General features: G+C 44.0%; 1 pseudogene; it reads right to left on the minus strand.

The window, feature by feature from the left end:
* Nucleotides 1-1001: 1001 nt before the first annotated feature.
* On the minus strand, nt 1002-1119 carry LOC126203269 (5S ribosomal RNA; annotated as a pseudogene).
* Between the last annotated feature and the right edge of the window lie 18569 nt (nt 1120-19688).

Here is a 19688-nt window from a genome sequence, read left to right on the forward strand (position 1 = left end):
TGTCCTCACAGATGTTTCCACAAAGTTTCATTGCTTTACGATCTCTCGTTTTTCAAGAGGGCCTTCTCAAGTAGTGAGAGCTTATCTCTAACCGCCCTGTACTTCAGCACACGACCGTCCTCAGATATTCTCATGACTTCGTGCCTTCCCAAATTGAAGTCCACAGCATTCTGTAGGTCCCCCTATAATTGCCCGCATCTCGTGGTCGTGCGGTAGCGTTCTCGCTTCCCACGCCCGGGTTCCCGGGTTCGATTCCCGGCGGGGTCAGGGATTTTCTCTGCCTCGTGATGGCTGGGTGTTGTGTGATGTCCTTAGGTTAGTTAGGTTTAAGTAGTTCTAAGTTCTAGGGGACTGATGACCATAGCTGTTAAGTCCCATGGTGCTCAGAGCCAGCCAGCCCTATAATTTAGTGGCTAAGTCACTTCAAAGGTCGGAGGAAAGCAACGGCATATCACCTGGTAAATATCATGCCTGGCAAAGCACTGTGGTGTTCAAGCTTACAGAAAATAAAAAGCCTAAAATCGGGTAATAGGGCATTTTTCGCCAAAAATGTGCATTACATCAAATGCGCTACAACCAAAGGTCTACTACTTGTTGAACAGTACTTGGAGATGTCTATCTGAGAAGTTGTCACTAACCAGTTTTGATATTTTTCAAATACAAAACGTTCCAAAGTTACTATTTGAGTATTACATACAATATTGTTATGAAGATTTCTGCGTCGTCACATTTTAACGAAGCCCCTCGAGCCCTTCGCATTTCTTATCACACAAGCTGCTACGCCCCCTCCTCTTCCTATACAGCACTCCGTCTACAGGCCACAAGTTGCCTATCGGGACCATCCGACCGCCGTGTCATCCTCAGCTGAGGATGCGGGTAGGAGGAGCGTGTGGTCAGCACAACGCTCTCCCGGTCGTAAAGATGGATTTATTTGACCGCCGCTACTATTCGGTCGAGTAGCTCCTCAGTTGGCATCACAAGGCTGAGTGCACCCCGAAAAATGGCAACAGCGCATAGCGTCTCGGTTGGTCACCCATCCAAGTGCCGGCCACGCCAGACAGTGCTTAACTTCGGTGATCTGACGGGAACCGGTGTATTCACTGCGACAAGGCCGCTGCCCTCCTCCTCTTATACTACGAAGTAATTGGCATTTGATTGTTGGAGTGCTGACACCAATGTTTTCAGATAGTCTGCGTATCCAGTTATGCTGGCCACTGATGCGGTAATATAGGGATCGAGTCAACCGCTTCCGCAACTGCAGCCTGAAGATGGCGCATTGAAGCGCCGAAACTAGCTGCAAAAAAAATAAATACTACCATAAGGACGGATGTAGGCGTTTCATTTTCTCATAGTCGTTTTTAAATTAGTTATACAGAAGTAACCATTAATTGTGAAAAGGGTAAATAACTTACAGAAATGCTTACAGAAATGTTTGATACCTCACTGAACGCAATATACCTGCAAGTTTTATTCCCAAAAATGGTTCAAATGGCTCTAAGAACTATGGGACTTCTGAGGTCATCAGGCCCCTAGAACTTAGAACTACTTAAAGCTAACTAACCTAAGGACATCACAAACACCCATGCCCGAGGCAGGATTCGAACCTGCGACCGTAGCGGTCGCGCGGTTCCAGACTGTAGCGCCTAGAACCGCCCGGCCACATCGGCTGGCTTTTATTCCCACCTAACACTGTTAGTTCCCGCCTAACACTGCTTGGTGGCATGCGTGAATGAGCTATACGAACAGTCATCACAGTCATCATGGAGTCGTATAACGGTGCAGAGTGTGCGCAGTGCTGTTTATGATTTCATGAGTCGAAATCCGCTACTACCATCAGAGACAATACAGGACTAAATATCGCAAGCCACCAACTCAGAAACAAACTGTTATTAATGGCACAATCGTTTCACCGAAACTGGCTGTGTATCACATAGAACGCTAGGTCAGGGTAGGCCAGCAGTCTCTGAGGCAGCAATTTTGGATTCAGCAGTCTTACATTCGTAATTTGGGTAAATCAAAGAGAAGGGTCTAGTGTTACAGCGTGGAAGATATTACGGAAACGCCTGTCAACCCTACAAACTGGAATGTTGCAAGCTTCGAGAGATAGTGGCAAAGAAAAACAGGCGTGTTTTGTGTAGAAATGTTTGACAAAATGCAAACTGAAGACTATTTTCTTAGTAAAATTGTGTTCCATGGTGAAGACCTTCTATATCTGAGGTAAAGTGAATGGGTATAATGTTCGGATACGGGGCGAGCAGAAATCATGTCACGTAATCCAAAATGTACGGGACTCGCCTCAGGTAAATATTTTTTGCGTTGTAATCTGTAACAAGGTTCGGTCCTTTCTGTTTTGCTTAGTCTGCTATAACTGGCATATCATATCTGGACATGCTTGAGCTTTCATTCTTTCTTTCTTTCACTGGTGCCATGACCCGCGCTGACGCAGGGTCGGCATTGTTAGGAATGGATTTGGCAAGGTTAGTGGAAAGGGGTGGCCGAATGCCCTTCCTGCCGCCATCCGTACCTCCCGGGATGGAATTAGTGTACCCCTGCTGTCTGCGTCTAGTGTAAGTCATGGAATAGTGCGAACGTGTTCAGATGTCTGCGAGTCGTGGAATTGAGGCGGAACGTGGGGACCAGCACGGTATTCACCTAGCGGGATGTGGAAAACCGCCTAAAAACCACATCCAGGCTGGCCGGCACGCCGCCCTCGTCGTTAATTTGCCGGGCGGATTCGATCGGGGGCCGGCGAGCCTACCCGAGTCCAGGAAGCAGCGCGTTAGCGCGCTCGGCTACCCTGGTGGGTTATGAACAAGCGCGACACAACATTATCATTGTGAAGCTGTCGCTTATCTCTGTAGGAATGTGCCGATTTGGATTCCATGTGGTGAAACAATATTGTTGGTTGGTTGATTTGTGGGGAGGGGACCAAACAACGAGGTCATCGGTCCCATCGGAGTAGGGAAGGATGGAGAAGAAAGTCGGATATGCCCTTTCAAAGGAACCATCCCGGCATTAGCGTCAATACCCTGCCCATCACGATCACCTGATGGACCCCAATGGAATTCAGTGTATGGGTTACATTAATGACAGAGTGTTTGTTCCTCTGCTTCCGGGAAACGTTGACGAGCTGCGACAATGGATAACACCAGTAGCTGACACCATACATCAGGACCTGCTTCATAGTATCAGGCAGGTAACTGATTGGAGAAGCATCGTGTGTCGTGTTACGAAAGGTCGCCACACTGAAGATTTGTAGATAAAATTTAAAGATATACTGCATTCATGGCTGTATCGAACATTTCTGTAAATTATTTAGCTTTTTTACAATTAAAGGTTTCTTTTGTATAACTAATTTGTAAACAAGCCCGCCCGGTTGGCCGTGCGGTCTATCGCACGGCTGTCCGGGCGGGAGGGAGCGCCTGGTCCCCGGCACGAATCCGCCCGGCGGACTTGTGTCGAGGTCCGGTGAACTGGCCAGTCTGTGGATGGTTTTTAGGCGGTTTTCTATCTGCCTCGGCGAATGCGGGCTGGTTCCCCTTATTCCGCCTCAGTTACACTATGTCGGCGATTGCTGCGCAAACAAGCTCACCACGTACGCGTACATCACTATTACTCTACCACGCAAACATAGGGGCTACACTCGTCTGGTATGAGACGTTCCCTGGGAGGTCCACCGGGGGCCGAACTGCACGATAACCCTGGGTTCGGTGTGGGGCGGCGGAGGGGTGAAGTGGACTGCGGTAGTCGTCGTGGGGTTGTGGACCACTGCAGCTGCGGCGGGGAAGGAGCCTCTCCGTCGTTTCTAGGTCCCCGGTTAACATACAATACAATACATACAATTTGTAAACACCCTGTATATAGCGGATAAGGAGCAAAAAGGGTCATAAGGGCATTCTCAGCACGCCTAGGTGGCACGCCGCGCCTCGTACATGTCCACCGCGGCTCTCGGGGGTCACAGCACCAAGTCACGACACCTGAAGATGGGCGTATAAGAGGCCGAAACCGGTCGTGTGATAATAAAAGAACTTTACAACTGTAGCGTTATTTTCAGCCTCTGGTATAATGCTCAGTTGATGTTGTTTCTCCAACAGGACACTTATTTTAATTTATGAAAGGAGAAAATATAAAAATACAGGGCACATGAATCAGTTGAAAGAGAATACAGACGTCTAAAAAATGAGACTGACAGAATGAGCAAAATGGTTAACAAGAGACCACACGGCAAGATTTTTGTATTTCTTTGTGTTTGTGGTACGTGAAGTTCAGAACTCAAATATTAATATTCCGAAGCAATTCGACGCAAGTGCCGAATATTGTTGAAAAAATCCAATTAGAAGTTTCCCGACCCTCTTTAACATGCTAAAGTAAAATCATTTCTACAACAAGCAGCATGGATCTGTTGTAGACTGCTCCCTGACATATGGGGGACCTGAGTTCGATTGCCATTGGATTAAAATTTTTAAACAAAAGTGCATGATCTATGAGCGTTTCTGTAAATTGGAAATTTGTGGTAAGTTCCGATGGGACCAAACTGTTAACGTCATCGGTCCCTACGTTTACACACTGCTTAATGTGTCTTCAACTAACTTACGCTAACGACAACACACACACACCCATGCCAAAGGGAGGACTCGAACCTCCGACGGGGGGAGTCACGCGAACCTTGGCAAGGCGCTTTGACTGCACGGCTATCTCGCGCGGCTAGCGTTTCTGCGAAGCATGCAGAACATATAGATAGAAAAAATCGGTGGTGTTCGAGAGTGACAATTGCTGGCTCGAATCTCGTTTCGATCATTATTTTTTTCGTTTTTTTCCGCTTAGTTCGAATGTCATTTAAATATAAAATTTATCAAATGTATACTAATTAACATATGCCTAATAGTAATTTCTATGAAAAATAAACGTATTCTTATTTCTAACTGCATACTGCACATGTAAATCCGGTTTTCATGCGAATTTAAATTCTTAATTATCGAACAATTATCTTTTTGAAAGATTTTTAACCAAGACAGTTAATCATGATTATTTTATTTTAAAAATTTAGAAATTAATTTTTGTTCCATCTTTATGTATTTTTACGTTGCACAGAAATGCGTGTATAACATGCACCTTCAATCACTTAGGAATCGAAAACATGTCCCCCACGTGTTTGCCGAGAACTCTACCACAGAACCACCCTGCTAATAAATCAAATGACTTTACTTTAGCGTACTACAGAGAGTCGGAAAGCTTCAAAGAGGATTTTCAAGCGATTTTTTGAGAGTTGCATCGAACTGCTGTGGGATATTTGTATTTCAGTTCAGATCTTTGCATACCATAAATATAAACAATATAAAAATCCGATTGTCGTTTGGTCTAAATGTAAGCAGGGAAAGCTAGAGGAAACTAGGAGAAAGATTGATACCACCAGTAGGAAAATTAAAGAGGCCTTTGGAGAAAAGAGAAGTACCAGTATGAATATGATGGGCTTAGATTGAAAAGCAGTACTCCACAAAGAAGGAAAAGATGAAAGATGTAAGGAATAGACAGAGAGGCCATACAGGGGAAATGAACGTGAATGCAGTATCATGGAAAGGGAACGGGATTCTTTTTTTTTTTTTTTTTTTAATTTGTGATAAGATCCTGTGGGATCAAACTGCTGAGGTCATCGGTCTCTAAGCTTACACCCAACTTAATCTGACTTAAACTAACTTACGCTAGGTATAACACACACCCATACCCGAGGGACGACTCGAACCTCCAACGGGGTGAGGGGGAGGAGGGGGTGGGGGGAGCCGCACGACCCGTGACAAGGCGCCCTGGGAACAGAAAGTAGATGATGACGATGAGATGGCAGACACTGTTGACACTGTTGACTGAAATACACTACAGGAAATTACAGAGGAAGCAGCGCTTAATTTAGGTAGCGGCAGGTTATTTACAGCTTGTACAGAAACTAGACGGCAGTTACATCTACATCTACATAGTTACTCCGCAATCCACCATATGGTGCTTTGCGGAGAATACCGAATACCACTACTAGTCATTTCCTTTCCTGTTACTCTCGCAAACAAACCGTTCAAATGGCTCTGAGCACTATGGGACTCAACATCTGTGGTCATCAGTCCCCTAGAACTTAGAACTACTTAAACCTAACTAACCTAAGGACATCACACACATTCATGCCCGAGGCAGGATTCGAACCTGCGACCGTAGCGGTCACGCGGTTCCAGACTGAAGCGCCTAGAACCGCACGGCCACACTGGCCGGCTCTCGCAAACAGAGCGAGGGAAAAACGACTATCTATATTCCTCCGCATGAGCCCTAATTTCTAGTATATTATCTTGGTGGACCTTACGCGCAATGTATGTTGGAGGCAGTAGAATCGTTCTGCAGTCAACTTCAAATGCCGGTTCTCTAAATTTTCTCCCTAACGTTCCACGAAAAGAATGTCGCCTTTCCACCAGGAATTCCCATTGGAGTTCTCGAAGCATGTCCGTAACACTTCTGTGTTGTTCGAGCCTACCAGTAACAAATCTAGCAGTCCTCCTCTGGATTGCTTCGATGTCTCCCTTTAATCCGAACTGGTACGGGTCCCAAACACTCCAGCAGTACTCAAGAATAGATCGCACCAGCATCCTGTATGCAGTCTCCTTTACAGATGAACCACACTTTGCCAGCTGCTGTGGCCGAGCGGCTTCAGTCCGGAATCGCGCTGCTGCTACGGTCGCAGGTTCGAATCCTGCCTCGGGCATGAATGTGTGTGATGTCCTAAGGTTAGTTAGGTTTAAGTAGTTCTAAGTCTAGGGGTCTGAGGACCTCAGATGTTAAGTCCCATAGTGCTTAGAGCCATTTGAACCATTCTGAATTTGAACCGCACTTTCCCAAAATTCCTCCAATAAACCGAAGTCGACCATTCGTCTTTCCCACCACAATCCTCACATGCTCATTCCTTTTCATATCACTTTGCAACGTTACGCCCCGATATTTAAACGACGTGTCTGTGTGAAGCAGGAACTACTAATGCTGTATCCGAACATTACGGGTTTGTTTTTCCTACTCATCCGCATTAACTTACATTTTCCTGCATTTAGAGTTAGGGGTCGAAGGGTATGAAAGAGAAGCAGTAGTTGAGAAGGAAGTGAGACAGGGTTATAGCCTATTTGTGACTATTGTACACAGGCCAAGTGGTAAAGGAAACCAAAGAAAAATTGGCAAATGAATTAAACGTTCAGAGAGAAGACATAAAAACTTCGAAGTTTTCCGATGACATTGTAATCCTGTCAGACACAGCAAAGAACTTGGAAGAGCAGTTGAGCGGAATAAATGGTGTCTTAAAAGGAGGATATAAGATGAACATAAACAAAAGCAAAACAATAGTAAGCTGTAAGCAGTTTCTGGAATTTTCTGTTATTGTTGTCTGAGACATTAATTGTGTTATATACAGTGTTTATGAATACTACGAATTCTAGATATTTAAGTGCTGTGTGATTTGTTACAGGTATTTTGAGAATATTGTTAATTCTTTAGTTACAGAGTTTTATGGTGAGTAAAATCCTATATATTTCTAAAACTAGTTATGTAACGTGTGAACGATTAAGCTATACTTCATCGGTCGTGCACCGTCTTGTGCGTTGACACAGAATAAGGTGGAACATGTGATATTTCTAAATGGACTGAGTTTCTCTAATGTTTTAACAGTTTACACTGTCTTGAAACTCGAAATTTTTGTTAGTTGGCAATACCTTCTATTTCAAAACGTTTTTTATTTGTAAGTAGTTGTTGACAATAGTAGGTCAATAATGTAACGGTTGGACTATGAAATACCGTATTGATAGGATTTTCTCGATTGCAACACATTTCAATTTCAATAGAATATTTGTTCCTAGGTACACGACCATGTTTTACCTGGGAACAATTTTTCACATTTGGAAAAACCTTACTTTTCCATAGTAATTTTTGAAATTTCAGAAAAAATTGCAGCACACATTAACTGAGAGCTGTTTTTTCAAAACAAGGAACAAGATAATATATTAAACTTCTGTTATAGAGCTGGCTGGAAGCGAAAGTCTCAAGAAGTACAACTCTCTCCCCTGTTGAACAGAAATGGGGAGAAAAATAAATTTATGGCACAATTTGAGTAAAAGAAGGGATCGTTCGACGGGACACATTCTGGAACAACAAGGAATCATCAGTTTAGTATTGGTGGCAAGTATGGGGGGGGGGGGGGGGGGTAGTTTAAAACTGTAGAGGGAGATCAGTAGATGAAATTAGAAAGCTAGTTCAAATGGATATCGGTTGCAGTAGTTAATCGAAAATGAAGAGATTGCACAGGATAGAGTAGCCTGGAGAGCTGAGTCAAGCCAGTCTCCGGACTGAGGACCACAATAAAATCAGTCTGACGAAAGAGTAACCTTGGTGACTGTTATTGATATTTCGCAACATCCGCAGGGTTTATCACGGCCATTACTTTGACGTGACAGTCACACATCATCATCACCCTCTGTACCCGCCCTCTGCCGAGATTAGGAGCCAAATCATGAATGCGTCGTCGACATCGTCCGCAGTTTTGACTGCTTGAAATGCCATTTGGCAACCGTGACCTCGAAGGCACATATGTTCCTTGTACGATAAATGAATTTAGATTATAGTTTTTTTGCACGCATTACGTCTGTAGTGACCTCGATGTTGAGGGCGTTAAACTTATACTTTTTCCCCCTTTTTTTATTTGCATCTTGAAGGCTGTTCGTACGCAGTCTGAGTAAATGAAATATATGTGTTCAACGTCGAGGAAGCAGCGGTATCGCTGTGAATATCAACTTGTTTAAATACTGTAAGTCATTCGTGCTATTAGTATTTCGAAAAAGTTTTATAATAACACATTTGCTACTCAAGTAATAAAAATATGACCTTCTGATAAATTTCAGGATAATAGTGCTTACGGGAAGCTTGTTGACAACCGTAGCCTCGAAGGCACGCGTCTTCCTTGTACGGTAAGTGAATTTAGATTATAGTTTATTTTACACGCATTACGTCTGTGGTGACCTCTATGTTGAGGGCGTTAAACTTATTTTTTGTCCTTTACATAAATCTTGAAGGCTGTTCGTTGTCAACATTGAAACCCAGAATCTCGAAAAGCTCTCGATCAGTTTACTTCAAATCCTTACACGATGTTCTAATGAACACTCGGGTGAACATAGGCAATATTTTTAATCCGTACATATTATAAAAGTGAATGTATGTATGTGTGCATGTTCCACATCGCTTCCTAAACCACTGGACCGATTTCAACCAAACTTGGCACTCATTTCTCTTACTGTCGGGCAACAATCGCTGTGTGGGTAATAACAAACACCTATTATAGTTTAGGAGTCGTGACGCCATAAACAATGAGACGCGTGAAAAACAATCCTATCACGCATTACGTTTAAATTTATTACTTCTGTGGTACAAATTCTATTCGCAATAAAATTCGTAGACTGTTTCCACATATGCCGCTAGATGCACGTACAAAATTATATCATGGTACCACACATATATTTCCCGCGCGACCGCTACGGTCGCAGGTTCGAATCCTACCTCAGGCATGGATGTGTGTTATGTCCTTAGGTTAGTTAGGTTTTAAGTAGTTCTAAGTTCTGTGGGACTGATGACCTCAGAAGTTAAGTCTCATAGTGCTCAGAGCCATTTGAACCATTTTTGAAGGACCATATGGGCGGAATTGCTTGCAAAGATAAAAGGCTGATGGTGTCCATTCTTTGTCGAAAATTGTCACAAGAGATGGAACATGGGTTCATCACTTCGAACCTCTCGTGGTCGTGCGGTAGCGTTCTCGCTTCCCACGCCCGGGTTCCCGGGTTCGATTCCCGGCGGGGTCAGGGATTTTCTCTGCCTCGTGATGGCTGGGTGTTGTGTGCTGTCCTTAGGTTAGTTAGGTTTAAGTAGTTCTAAGTTCTAGGGGACTTATAACCACAGCAGTTGAGTCCCATAGTGCTCAGAGCCATTTGAACCATTTTTTTTCACTTCGAACCGGAAACAAAACAACAATCCTTTCAGTGGTGCCACACCAACTCTCCTACGAAGTTCAAAGCCACGCCCTCAGCTGGTAATGTTATGGTGGCGGTATTCTGGGACTCTAAAGGGGTTGTTCTGTTTGAAGTCCTCCCTCATGGTGCAATAATCAACTCTGAAGTGTATTGTGCTACCCTCAGGAAAATGAAACTACTTCCACGTGTTCGATGAGGTTTCGGGATTGCAGCCGGATCATGTTGAGTTCTCGCCACAGTATATCGGCTAGCAACCATTCAGCCATCTTCAGGTGAGTGTCCGTCACTCCGGACACTCACCTGAAGACGGCTGGACGATTGCCAGCCGAAATATTGTGGCAAGAACTCAACATGATCCGGCTGCAATCCCGAAACCTCATCGAAAATTCAGTACATCGGAAATACTTCAACGTGTGCTCGTCACCACAAAAATTCAAACGAACTTCTCCTCCTCCATGACGACGCAAGGCCTCACACAATTCTGTGCATCCGAGAGGAGCTGACAAAACTTTAGTGGACTGTTCTTCCTTCTTCAGTCCGGATCTCACACCTTCTGGCTTCATTTGGCTCAATGAAGAATGCACCCCGCGGGAAGCAGTACGTGGATGGTGAGGAGGTTATTGATGGCCACGCAGAGTGACCACGTGGTTTGAGGCACCATGTCACGGACTGCGCTTCCCCTCCGGCCGCAGGTTCGAGTCCTCACTGGGGCAGGGGTGTGTGTGTTGCTCTTAGCATAATTTAGTTTAAGTGGTGTGTGAGTCTAGGGACCGATGACCTCAGCAGTTTGGTCCCTTAGGAATTCACACACATTTGAACATTTTGGTTATTGATACAGCAAGACTTTGGCCCCGAGGTCAACCATCATAGTGGAGAGTGGTACCATGCGCGCATTTGGTCCTCCCAGGAACGTGGCTAAGGCCGTTGCATTGAACGGAGATTATATTGAAAAATAGCCTTTTGTAGCCAAAACACTAGGGAATAATATTGTGTATTGGTATCCTGAATAAAACCAAACTGCCTTCAGAAAAAAACTGTTGCATTACTTATTGAATGCACCTCGTAATATGATAATGAATGTAGCACGTTTTTGTAAGTTTATAAGCTTCCTCATTCACAATTTTATTCTCAGTCATGCTCTTGCATATATTTTAAATCTACTGATTGTGGCCACAAGGTTTTCCCAGGATACACTAATATCTTCTATGCGAAAGAGAAATATGTTTAACACTTAATATACATTTAAATGTTACATTTTATTAACGTATGTGTCAGGATCGTAGCCTTATATGGGACTGAAACGTGGATGGTAAAGATGTAACCAATAAGAGGGGGATGGTAAACGGTATAGCCAATAAGAGAAAAGAACTTTTGTAATGTCGTATTACAAAATAATGATGAAGATCAGATAGGTACATCAGGTAACTAATGAAGAAGCGCTCAGCTGAATTAGGGAGAAAAGAGCTTCATGGTTCAGCTTGCCTGAACGAAGGGACAGGTTGATAGAAGGCGTACTGAGATGTCAAGGAATAATTAATTTGGTAATGGAGGACTCGTGGTACAGGATAAACTATTTTTAAAAAATTTTAACCACAGTTTATGACAGCAGCACCTTTTTAAAATAACATTAAACATAATAGCATAAAAAGCTTCAGGAAAAAATCAAGCATCTACTTTGTTTTATTTTGAGATATGTGTACCTATGTTGTACATAAATAATTAACATACTTTATTTCATTTGCAACTCGAAATACAATTCAGAAAAAAGAATGAGACCAAAAGCGGTGGTACATACATCAACTTGACGCCCAAAGGATCTGTTAGAAGATGGTAATCATTTCATCGGTTCTTGTTCTTTGAGCTACGCTATTTAGAAAACTGACAAATTTTTCAAGGTTTTCCTTGTGTTCACGTACCACGAGACCCCTCGATGAACCGTCGACGACAAGGTCATTGAAGACAGAGCACAAGCTCGCATTAAGGAACGACAGGGAAGGAAATCGGCCGTACCCTTTCAGAGAACCATCCAAGCATTCGCCTTCAGCGATTTAGGGGAACCACGGAACATCTAAATCCTAATGCCCAGCGTGGATTTGATCTGCTGCATTTCCGAATACGAGTCCAGTGTCTTACAACTGCTGCACGTCGCTCGTTCATTTAACTGCTTGTTGATGTCGTGGTGGTGTGTCAAGGACGTTTGTCAGCTCAGTACGATGCTTAAAACAAAACACTAGTCTTTCAACCAAGGCTACTTTTTATCCTCAATACGTGACACCTACCCTGCGCACGTTACGACACTTTGTAACATTCCCTTTACCGTGCTCTGTCAATGCCTCCTACATATAAAAAAAAATGTTAAGGTCATCAGTCCCTAAGCTTACACACTACTTAACCTAAATTATCCTAAGAACGAACACACACACCGATGCCCGAGGGAGGACTCGAACCTCCGCCGGGACCAGCCGCACAGTCCTTGACTGCAGCGCCTGAGACCGCTCGGCTATTGCCACGCGGCACAGTGTTTATATTTTACTTCTTCAGAGGTGTTCATTATACATTATTTTTTTGGTATCTACAAGTATGTGTCGTCTTCTGTAAATCTGGTTTCTACTTTGTATATACAGCACAGTCCCGCTAATCCGAGCCCCGGTAATCCGGACGTTCGGTTAATCCGAACATGAAGAATGGTAGTCTAAGTATGGAAAACTGTGCGGTAAATTGCTGTACATACACACGATTTTAATTTTCACAGTACAGTAAACATGTATTAGAAAAATTGGCAAGGAAACATTAGGTTTAAACAACGCAATGAAAGAAAAGCCGTCAAACTTCGGACCTTTTACCCCTACTTTCTAGATGACGAAAACAGTTTTTTTTTTTTTTTTTTTTTTTTTTTTTTTTTTTTTTTTTTTTTTTGGCGTAATGAAGACAGTCTGTTATATGATGCATAGTTGCGCCAGCGTCTCATAAACATCAAATCAGCAGGTGTAGCAGTGGGCTGTTGGTCCAAATAACGTAGCGCGAGGACAAGGGCTTCTGCTGCGTCACTGTATGGCACCAGCTCTCCTTTGTCACTTTCAGGCTCATTGTCACTTCTGCCACAGCAGTCCACTTCTTCCTGGTCTTGAGTCACAGCAGCAAGTAAATCAGCGTCAGTAAGGTTCTCCACACATGCCCCATCCGCTGCCATCTTATCTACGTCTCATTCACTAGCTTCTTCACATCCAGGAATTGTCTGCATCATTTGTAGTAGATTTTCCTCTTCATTTTCAACTAGGCTGTCCTGAAATTCAAGAGATGTCCACAGTTTTCTCCATGATTTTCTCAGAGTATTTTCTGAAATATTCCACCACGCCTCAGTGGCCCAATCCTTCACATTGGTCTTTTTTATTTCGTCCACTAAAGGAATGCTATCATCTTGGGTCAGCATTCTTAATTATTGTTATCAGTTTTAATGTTTGCAGCACGCCCTGGTCCATCTGCTGTAGAAGTGACGTAACATTCGGCGGCAAAAACTTCGCCACAATTTCTCCATCACATAATTCCTCTGTGAGATGGTGCGTTATCAATCGCACGGGAGGACAAATGATTTTCCTTAGAAAACCGTCGAATAGAGGGAACAAACTGGCCGTGAAACCATTCTTTGAACAGCTTACCATGCATCCATGCTTTTTTCTGGTTGCGATAATATACGGGCAGGGACTTCATGTTGAAGTTTTTAAAAGCTCTGGGCCTAGCAGATTTGCCGATCTGCATTAAAGACAGCTTGTGACTACCAGCAGCGTTGCTGCACGCTAATAAAGTCACACGATCTTTGCACATTTTAAAACCAGGAGTATGGTTATCTGCTTTTGATGCCAGGCTTTTTGTTGGCAATGCCCTAAAATTAAGGTCAGTCTCGTCAGCGTTATAAATTTGTTGGGGAGAATACTTTCCCTCTCTTATCATTTTTTTCAAACTCACCCAAATATTCCTTCGCTGCATCACCGTCAGAAGATAACTTCTCTTCAGTAATTGTTAGCTGAAGGATTCCATGACGTTTTTTGAATCTGTCCAACCAACCCGTACTCGCACTAAAAGACTCATCACCATTCAGGTAAACAGCCTTCTCCTGAACCAGTGCTCCACTCAGAGGAGTTCCCCTTTCCATTTCCTGCGTAAACCAAAGGACAGGAGCTTCATCCACTTTATCGTACTGGGGCTGTTTCAGAGTCTTCCGAAGTTCGAGTGTTTTTCCTGAAGATGTTGCACAGGACTGTTCAAGCTTCACTCGGTTCTTCTTCTAATCGCCGCGCGGTCTAGGGGCGCCTTGCCACGGTCCGCGCGGCTCCCCCCGTCGGAGGTTCGATTCCTCCCTCGGGCATGGGTGTGTGTGTTGTCCTTTGTGTAAGTTAGATTAAGTAATGGCTAAGTTTAGGGAGCGATGACCTCTGCAGTTTGGTCCCATACGACCTTACCACAAATTTCCAATTTTTTTTCTTCTTCCAATCACAAATAGTTGCTTTACCAACACCCAGTTCCGTTGCCAGTTTAGACACACTCTCACCATTGTCTATCCGCTTCAAAGCATTAAGTTTTTTTTAGAGAGTTAACGTTGTATGTTTCTCTTTACTCATGACGAAAATACGCACACCACTACACCTGAACGAAAACAATATAACTGTTACGCGCGCCAGCGATCCATAAATAACATAACCAAGCGCTTTTCGAGCCAATTGGCAGTGCACTGACCTCAGACACTACAAAGGTCCCAACATTTCACAACAACAAGGGCAATGAGTGAGAGTGAGCCATTGTTCTCACACTTGTTCCCATTTGTTACCATGGTGTACCTACTTATCTGCTTGGTATTCTTCATTCTAGATACTCGTCACCGTAATTCCTGCTAATGCGAACAAATCGGTAATCCGAACACTGTCCGGTCCCAATTAGTTCGGATTAACGGGACTCTACTGTACCTCCTTTTGATAAGTTCTCTATTTTAGGCATGAAACTATAGGATGCGTATCTATTTTGTTTCGACTGCTCGCCCGAAGCTGAATCTTTTTAACGGTCGGATTGAACAGGGTGTCCTGAATTAATGGATTTTACGTTATTTTGTCATATCTTACGTGTTTAGTGGGTCGTAATTATACACTCCGCATTCCACACCTTCTGTTACCCAACTGACAGTTTTTCCGCACGAAACGAATTTACAAAGAGATGACGCGTTCTCTCTTTTTTTTTTTAATATCTAAGTTTAACTTGCAAACATGGGAAAACGGCAAAAAGAGCTTTTAAGCTAAGCAAAATGATTATTTTCATTACACGTAGGGATTTCAGAAAATAAGTAAAATATTTCGTCCCACGCTAAGACCACTGCGCATCAAGAGTCGTGCATTGGTAGAAGAGTGTGCATGTTCCAGGTTTCCTGCAGATGGAGTTCTGCTACGGTACGGATAAAAGGCGCATCACAGTGTGGGTGTGAAATGATGCATAAACTGTAAATATACTCCAAATTTGAAGTACGAGCACAGTACGATCCTTGTGGGAAAAACGTCTAAATTACGCACAGATTCACCGTGAAATTTTGGCGACATACGGGCCAAACGCAGTGCCGCTTGCCACAGTATGAAATCGTGCCAACAGTTTAACCAAGGTCGCACAGACGTGAGCGTTAGTGATGCTGGTCAGCAAGTCTCGATCTTGCACCATATGATTCCCATCCATAGCGGTTCTCGTATGGCTCCGGACCAAGAAGCGGATTTCTGTCATCAAGGAACTGAGTGACTGGTAGAACGATCCGACCACTGTTTACAGAGACTTGAAGATTGTGTTGGAAATTAATGTCATGTATCTGTGTCACTCTGAAGTGTAGAGCAGCGCAGCATTCAATAGAAGTTACTCTTCCTGTCACAATAGCGTATAGCTTCCTTTTTGAAGTCTGCTCATGGTACAGGGTGTTCATAAGTTGTCTTTGCAACTTAAGACTTTAGTAACTTTAACACTATACTAGTTACACTACTGGCCATTAAAATTGCTACACCACGAAGATGACGTCGTACAGACGCGAAATTTAACCGACAGGAAGAAGATGCTGTCATATGCAAATCATTAGCTTTTCAGAGCATCCACACAAAGTTGACGCCGGAGGCGACACCTACAACGTGCTGACATGAGGAAAGTTTCCAAACGATTTCTCATACACAAACAGCAGTTGACCGGCGTTGTCTGGTGAAACGTTGTTGTGATGCCTCGAGTAAGAAGGAGAAATGCGTACCATCACGTTTCCGACTTTGATAAAGATCGGATTGTAGCCCATCGCGATTGCGGTTTATCGTATCGCGATATTGCTGCTCGCGTTGGTCGAGATCCAATGACTGTTAACAGAATATGGAATCGGTGTGTTCAGGAGGGTAATACGGAACGCCGTGCTGGATCCCAACGGCCTCGTATCACTAGCAGTCGAGACGACAGGCATCTTATCCACATGGCTGTAACGGATCGTGCAGCCACGTCTCGATTCCTGAGTCAACAGATGGGGACGTTTGCAAGACAACAACCATCTGCACGAACAGTTCGACGACGTTTGCAGCAGCATGGACTATCAGCTCCGAGGCCATGGCTGCGGTTACCCTTGACGCTGCATCACAGACAGGAGCGCCTCCGAAGGTGTACTCAACGACGAACCTGGGTGCACGAATGGCAAAACGTCAGTTTTCGGATGAATCCAGGTTCTGTTTACAGGATTATGATGGTCGCATCCGTGTTTGGCGACATCGCGGTGAACGCACATTGGAAGTGTGTATTCGTCATCGCCATGCTGGCGTATCACCCGGCGTGATGGTATGGGGTGCCATTGGTTACATGTCTCGGTCACCTCTTGTTCGCATCGACGCAACTTTGAACAGTGGACGCTACATTTCAGATGTGGTTACGACCCGTGGCTCTACCCTTCATTCGACCCCTGCGAAACCGTACATTTGACCAGGTAATGCACGACCGCATGTTGCAGGTCCTGGATACAGAAAATGTTCGCCTGCTGCCCTATCCAGCACATTCTCCAGACCTCTCACCGATTGAAAACGTCTGATCAACGGTGGCCGAGCAGTTGGCTCGTCACAATACGCCAGTCACTACTCTTGATGAACTGTGGTATCGTGTTGAAGCTGCATGGGCAGCTGTATCTGTACACGCAATCGAAGCTCTGTTTGACTCAATGCCCAGGCGTATCAAGGCCGTTATTACGGCCAGAGGTGGTTGTTCTAGGTACTGATTTCTCAGGATCTATGCACACAAATTGCGTAATAATGTAATCAAATGTCAGTTCTAGTATAATATATTTGTCCAATGAATACCCGTTTATCATCTGCATTTCTTCTTGGTGTAGGAATTTTAATGGCCAGTAGTGTATTAATAAACTGTTTTCAGCGTGTGATGACGTAATTTTGACGCAAAATTGAACTTGGAAAAGCTGATAAAATGTGGACATCACGGGAGAAATCTCAGTATGTGGCCTGGTTCATACAGAGGTCGTCCGATATCTAAGGGCAACGAAACTTTCGAACACGTTATGGAAACCAACCACCGTCCAGACAAACGATTCGGACCTAGCATCTGTCATTTATGGAAACAGGTTGTGTTCTCCATAAAAAGGGGACGGGTGGCTCACCTGTTTCCGACGCTAACGTGCACAAGGTACAGCAGGTGTTTGCAAGGAGTCCGACAAAATCGCTGAGCACGGCGGCCCTAGAGTTCGAAATGAGACGATCAGCATTGCCCAATGTCCTGCATAACAGGTTATGGCTGTATACCTAAAAGGTGCAACTGCTTCAGGCATTAACGCCTACAGACAAACCTCAGCGCGAACAGTTTGCAGCGGATATGCTAGGATAGACTGGCACAAACAATGACTGGAGAAGACTTGGGCAACGTTTTACGTGTCAGGCAAACTGAATCGTCATAACGTTCATATACAAAGTTCAAAACATCCTCATGTTACAAGTGAAATGGAAAGAGGCAGTCCCAAGGTCAATTTTTCATACGGACCGTTGCAGAATTGCATCACTGATCCATTCTTTTTCGTCGAGTCTTCCTTAAATAGTGGTGTTTAGCTGGACATGTCAAAAGAATTTGCTGTGCCACAATGAAAAATGTACAACCTGATATGATATTCCATCCACCAGGATGGGGTACCATCCCACTTACCCCTAAATGTCCGTCAGTTTCTATATGAAAATTTTTCCTGACAGGTGGAATGGACGAGATGGTCCAATTCAATGGCCGCCACGATCCCTTGACCTCACACCACTGCACTCCTTCCTGCGGGGTTTTGTAAAAGATCTGCTGCACCAAACCAAGGTTAGAGATCTACAGGACCTGAAGGTATGCATTCGCAATGGATTTTAAAATGTCACCGTGGGGATCTTGGATCGTACGTGGAGAGAAATGGAATTCGACTAGACATTATCCGTGCCGTTAAGGGCGGACACACTGATATGTATGAATGAGGAATCAAAACTATATGAGTTATATTATCACACGTGGAAAACCATGTTGTTAATATTTAGGGTAAAGTTTGCAAGGTAGGAGACGAGGTACTGGCAGAAGTAAAGCTGTGAGGACGGGGCGTAAGTCGTGCTTGGGTAGCTCAGTTGGCAGAGCACTTGCCCGCGAAAGGCAAAGGTCCCGAGTTCGAGTCTCGGTCCGGCACACAGTTTTAATCTGCCAGGAAGTTTCAATATTTATGGTAGTTTTAAAGATAGTGAAGTCTTAAACTGTAAAGATAATTTATAGATACCGTGTGCTATGTAGTACATTTTACTGCACAGGGTGATTCAAAAGGTTCCCCAAAATTTGAAAAATGGTTCAAATGGCTCTGAGCACTATGGGACTCAACATCTTAGGTCATAAGTCCCCTAGAACTTAGAACTACTTAAACCTAACTAACCTAAGGACATCACACACACCCATGCCCGAGGCAGGATTCGAACCTGCGACCGTAGCAGTCCCGCGGTTCCGGACTGCAGCGCCAGAACCGCTAGACCACCGCGGCCGGCCCAAAATTTGAAGAAGCTGATAGCGGAGACAAAGTAAAATGGTCTTCGCATGAAGCTCATTTGTTCTGCAAGTATCCTAAAGAGAAGTCTTCTTATTTTCTGGCATTCTGGAACAAATCATTGTCACGGTTACTGAAAGGTAGTCCTGTGGATCCCTTCTGCTGCCCTTCTTGTACACAAGTGTGAGCTGTGCTTTCTTCCAACTACTGGGCACAGCTTTTTGCCCAAGAAATCTTCGATATAGTTAAAAGGTAGACTAATTCTGCCGCAAATTCGGTATAGAATCTGATAGGGATTCCATCAGATCCATGAGCTTTGTTTATTTTAAAGATTGCAGCTGTTCCTCAACGTTACTGACAGCATATCTATTTCACTATCTTTTCAGTTGTAAGAGAATTGAACTGGGTCAAAACCTCTGGATTCAACCTTGTAAAACAACATTTGGAAAAAAAAAATTAAATGATCGTATGGCATTTTTGGCCGGGAGGCACCATTCGGGGGAGTTCGGCCGTCGTATTGCAAGTCCTTTTTAGGTGATGCCACATCGGCGACTTGAGTCAATGATGATGAAAATGATGGACACACAACACCCAGTGTCGTGCCTGAAATCGAACCCAGGCCC

This window comes from Schistocerca nitens, chromosome 1, assembly GCF_023898315.1.
Source record: "Schistocerca nitens isolate TAMUIC-IGC-003100 chromosome 1, iqSchNite1.1, whole genome shotgun sequence".
Classification (NCBI taxonomy): Eukaryota; Metazoa; Arthropoda; class Insecta; order Orthoptera; family Acrididae; genus Schistocerca; species Schistocerca nitens.